Genomic DNA, 6000 nt, shown 5'->3' with positions numbered 1-6000 from the left:
TTAAATTGATCTTTCAAATGATATTGTGCTCAATGAAATGCGTGGAAAGCGCGCGAAAATTTTGACTTTTATCGCTAGGAGGGGCGTAGAATCGATGCTGAATTGGTCTATTCGGCGCTCCTAAGGGATACTCCGTATTGTCCACAATCTTCGATGTCCTTCTTCCGTTTCAAAATCAACCCGCCCGATTTTGGCATATTTAAGCATGAGTTACTATTGAAAAAGTTACTCTTTTTGGCCTGTCAAAATAGCTCAAAATATCTTCCCCCAGAGGATGATTTAAGCACTTCCCAGCAAGTCTTGCGGTTCGCACAGCTGTGTGAGTGAACATGACACCACTGCCCGCCCACTGCATACACACGTGCATGGTTAAATTTGAATTTGGACAGATATATTTACAATAAAAACACCTTCAAAAGTTGGTCGATTTCACATTTTATTTTATCTACAGAAGGTGTGAATTAACCTTCATGCATACATCACTTTAGATCTGAAATCGACCAAGTAATAATGACACTCGGGCATTTCGAAAACAACATCTTTTGCACAGAGTTCAATGGGATTTGAAAAGTAAAGTGGCAGTTGAAACTCTAGTGGTAGCACTTTTACAGTGCATGATGGGGCTTCCTTAAATCATCCTCTGATCTTCCCCTGATGATCCGGGGTCCAAACCTCCCCTTACAACAATTCCTTGTCATTCCACATGAATAGTGAAAACAGTAGCACTGGGAATCAATTCAAGCTCCACACGATATTAGCATGGGCAACAAACATTATTTTTAGATACCACCAAAATCATGCTATATCACTTGATAATAATGTATAAATTTAGAAAACAAACAGGCAAGTGAACCTCCGCCCGTATTTCATATTTATCTGTGCTAGTATGTAAACTATTCTGCACTGAACAAATCCAAATGTAGTTCGGAAATGTACAAGTATGCTATGAATAAGACTACAAATGTCAAAATAATGTCAAAATATTGTTTAACTATGAGGAAACTATTTCAATTCTTCCTCACGGGCACTGCAACACATGGCTTTCATTTGAGGATAAATAAAGGTGTTTGGCTAGGAAAATTGTATTATTTGTTCAAATTGAAAACAGAGTTTGTATATCATGTTTATATATTTGAATGGAGTTGGCGTGCGAGCTTTCTGTCGATCAATTTCAAATTATGTCAACAATTTGAGTTCATTGTGCATATGCGATATTAAGGTTAGCAACTATTTTAAACTGTTGCGATTTGGTAGTTCAGCATCTTGCGAATGGTATTGAGCTTTGGCAAAAATTTCATTGATCATTTCATAGCGAGTGTGTAGAAGAATTTAAATATCACATCCTACTTATGTATAGGTCATGTCACTAGGATTTAAAATCCATGCTAGGATCCAGAACATGCTCATCTAACAGGGAACATTCTTAAACCCCAGTACATTTGTAAATTCATTGAATGACCTTTGAAGATTTGGGTACAAAACCTCATACTCTGCAACTTGAGCATGTTGAGGTCAAATTTTGCACTATGATTATGTAATTGAGGTTATTGGACTATGACATTGGGATGAGGCTCTTGTGGTCCATAGTGTGTGGTTCTTGAGTTATGTTGTAAAGAGGGTTGAAACAACAACACTTTTGTAAAACGTACAAAACTCATTAACAACAATAAATCAAACAAGTGTTCAAAGTTTATTATTTGTAGAATGAACTTTTCCCCAATATATTGATTTAGAAAATCAAACCTCGTCTACCCTTAAAGTAAAGCCACGATTCCTCCGTGATACGGAAAAAATCACAGAATTCGGGGTTTGCTGACGGAAATTTGAAAATGCCACAATATTGAAAAACCGTGTAAAATATCTACATTTTCGGTTGATCTGCAAAATAAAACAAAGAAAAGTGGTTATTTAGCAGTAATCAACCATTGATGACGTTCAATTTTAATGGTGATGTTGAGGGGAGACTATACAGTAAAAAGGTACATGTAAGACAAAACACACTTTGTTTTCACTTTTCAGTGCTTTATAGTGGAAAACGGAAAATCACGGAAATCGTACAATTTGTAACACGTTTTTTAAATTTTGTAACACGGAGAAATCGTGGCCTTACTGAAGTAAAATAACTGGATAGACATTACATTGCGTCCATGTTTGATTTTCATAGAAACTTTTATCTGTGGCACAGTGTCATCGCCCCGATATCTTCATGGCAGAAATCGCTATAGGTTGAATCCACAGCCACGCATGGCCATTTTGTTCTGACCTTTGAGATGCATAATGAGCCGAGGGACATCCGACTAAGGCTACTGACAATAGCCTGGTAATTGACCTCTCTGTGTGTGAGTGATCATGTATACGCCATTATGAGGTCAATGGTCATATGCTTTTAGACTGCTTGCACGAGTGAGTGCAGCTAGCCTACGCTGCACTATAGTTCGGCACATATAAAATCAAAATATTTTTGTTAGTTTTTGAGTTCAAGACGCAGTGGTTCTTTCTCAAGACGCAAGCTAACGACTATCATATCCGTTGAACACATATATTCAAGTCCAAGGAACAAAATCTGGCTTCTTTAGACTAAATCAATTACGGGAGATATTCATCATTTTCTATCATGATCCCGGTATCCAAAGATTTATCGTCTGAATATCAAATCGTACATAGCATATTCACGTGTGTCGATCCCGGGTATTTATTTCAGTGTCTCTGCTGTCTAATGTAATTATTAACCAGGCGATGTCGGTGTGTGTCACGGATAGTTTTGTCTTTAATTCATCTCTCAATACGTCAATAGTTATTATAAATGACGGACTTCAACTTTAAAAGCTATAGTAAATAGGCTATTCTCTGAAATTCTGTCCATTACTCTATGTCTAATGGAATTCTGCGTATGTGCACTAGTCTACACCAGGCACAATAAATGTTATTGTAAACTATTTTTGCAAACATTTTTTGCCAAATATTTTGTCAACACTTAAATAACATTATGTTAAAATATTTGCACCCAGCAAACAGAGAAATGTTCTTAAAATGTGTTTTTCAAAACGTTTTAATAACATTTAAATGTCGGGTTATATAAAGGTCATGAAAACGTTTTTAATACGTTATTGCAAATATTTTGGGCAAGCATTTTTCTCCGATATATTTTCAACCCCAAAATAACATTCTGTTTAGAATGTTTTGTATCAAGTTTTCAAAAATGTTTTTAAAACGTTTTTATACCCTTTATATAACCCGACATTTAAACGTTTTCTGTAAAACATTTTTGTTTGCTGAGCAGTAGATTATTAAAAAATGATTTTTAATGTTATGAAAACGTTTTATACCCTTAATATACCCTTTATATAACCCGACATTTAAACATTTTCTGACAACCTTTTATAACCTTTTGCGAATGATGTCGAAAACGTTTTGTGTTTGCTGGGCAGTGGGGGGGCAGGGGCCGGTGGTAGACGGAGGTCGTTGTAGACTTCTCCGTAGTCCACTTGCCAATTGTGCACTACTCTGGCTATTACATTTAAGCTTAAAACTCTGATTTAATTAATGAGTGCACAATTGATAGATTTTCACAACTGATCTTTTCAGTCACCGTACGCCCTCTGTTTGTTAGCTTCCCAAGTTAATAAACTGGCAGATTCTAAAATTAGAATTGTTCAGTATTGAAGTGTCATTATAATCACAGTTATAATTATGCCATTATGATACCGGTATGTTGCATTCAATAATATAAGCCTACGTAGGGCCTATACTTTACTTTTACTGTCACAAATATAATTATATAGCCTAAACTTTTTCATAACCATTTTATACTAGTATTTTGATGTAGGCCTACTAAATATCAGTATAATTTCGAGTTCCACTGAATGCGTTCATCATGATTAATAACATTTTTATTTATCAAAAATCGACTATGGCATAGTCTAAGGTCGTTGGTGATAACAAAAATTGGGTTATTTCTTACCCAGGGTGACAGAAAAAATGGGAAGAATGATAAAAGAAAATTGTGAATGAAATTGAAATTTTGTGTTTTTATGTTGGTACCGCCTATAATCCTTTTTTTTTTTTGCTCTTCACTTTTTCAAACCATGCTAAAAAATTTTTTGGGTCAACAAATCACAATTTCCGTCTGCAAAAAATATTTTCGTCGGTACATTTATAAGTTGTGCTCCCTCGGTTCCAAAATCCTGGCTATGCCACTGCGCTTACATCCATGTTACATGACAGTACACCAAACCATCAATGATGAGAACAATGCACACTGAAACAGCAAAAAACATTACGGTAACTCTTATAACCCCTGTCAACTCTTCAATTCATTACTCCAAATTATTCTGTCTTTCTGTCTTTTCTGCTTATTACCCATGCTAAGAAATACACTGCAGTTGTTATAAACTCACCTTACATGCACATTTTATTTTAAAATAATTTTATATTAATTCGCAATGTATAGTTTACTATAAGTAGGCCCTAGATAGTGGCAAGCACATTATAAAGGACTGATCTATGGGCTGCCATGAGGGCCAAAAGGGTCTCAAAACCACACAAGGGTCTCAAAAGTACAATAAGGTCTCATAAACACAAAAAGGTCTCAATAATAAACACACAACAAGGTCTCAATAGTATAATAAGGTCTCAAATACAGAGAAAAGGTCTCAAAAAGAGAGAAAGGTCTCAAAAACAGAGAAAGGTCTCATAAACAAAGAAAGGACTCAAAAACAGAGAGAGGTCTCAAAAACATAGAAAGGTCTCAAAAACTGAGAAAAGTCTCAAAAACTGAGAAAGGTCTCAAAAACAGAGAAAGGTCTCAAAAACAGAGAAAGGTCTCAAAAACAGAAGGGTCTCAAAAACAGGGAAAGGTCTCAAAACTGAGAAAGGCCTCAAAAACTGAGAAAGGTCTCAAATACAGACTTATGTAGGCATCTTACCTACTACTCCATTATATAGTAGTCTGCAGTGTGTGTTTTCTCAGTCTTCAATCGTTTTGTTGAATGTAATTTGATGAATCAAATAAAAAAGATAGAAAGTGGCTTCACTTTACTTAGTTACGTGTCATTAACAGTATTGATAATTAATAGAGTAAGACAATAATTTATTTATTTTCTATAAGTGCATGTCAAAACATGGGATACATTGTTCAATACTAAAGGCCTACACATATAAATTATGCCCATATTATAGCTGGCCCTAAAAAACTTTATTTTCCATCCGATTTTTCCCGTTGAAAAGACAAAACTGATGTTTAAGATAGCAATGATTTCATCAATAACGTTTTGAGTCATTTTTATCTATAAAACGATACAGGATAGGACAGATAATTACTCTAACTTCAATATGGTCCATATAATGAAGATTTTGATTCTACAGCATATTAGATCTGCGGGTTAGATCTGTTATCAACATCAATTATGCACTAACAGGCAACCAAACATCATGCTATAATATCATGATCATGCTCAGTGGTCAACACATCATGACCATGAAAATGCCACTGATATGACCTCATTGGTGATATATTTTTTTGTAAACCATGTTGATATGCTGTAGAATAAGTTATTGTTATATGTAGGCCTAACCTATAACTTTTAAAGTCATAATTAATTCAAACATAACTTTGGCAATACTCACTCGTTTTCGTTCGTTGAAAGGGCAAAACATACTTGCTTTTCTTTACAAATCGAATAACAATAATTTTAAAAAATTCCACCACAAAAAGTAAAATAAAATAATTCATACCAATACTAATGAAGTTATCTCTTGAGCATATAAACCCGATCTATGAAACAGATACCAGCCCCGAATGGGCTGGCGAAAAGAAACTCGTTATAATCATCCTTGCTGTTCAACAACCTGATAATTTTGGATTATTCTGAAATATACATTTTCTTAATTGGACTTTGCTTTCTCATTTCATAATTTTGGATTAAAACCTTTTCATAACATTAGAAAATATTTTTGATAACGTTTTTGTGTTTGCTGGGTCCAAACCCAAACCCTCAAACC

The sequence above is a fragment of the Amphiura filiformis genome, chromosome 12 (assembly GCF_039555335.1).
Source record: "Amphiura filiformis chromosome 12, Afil_fr2py, whole genome shotgun sequence".
Classification (NCBI taxonomy): Eukaryota; Metazoa; Echinodermata; class Ophiuroidea; order Amphilepidida; family Amphiuridae; genus Amphiura; species Amphiura filiformis.
This window is presented reverse-complemented; position numbering follows the sequence as displayed.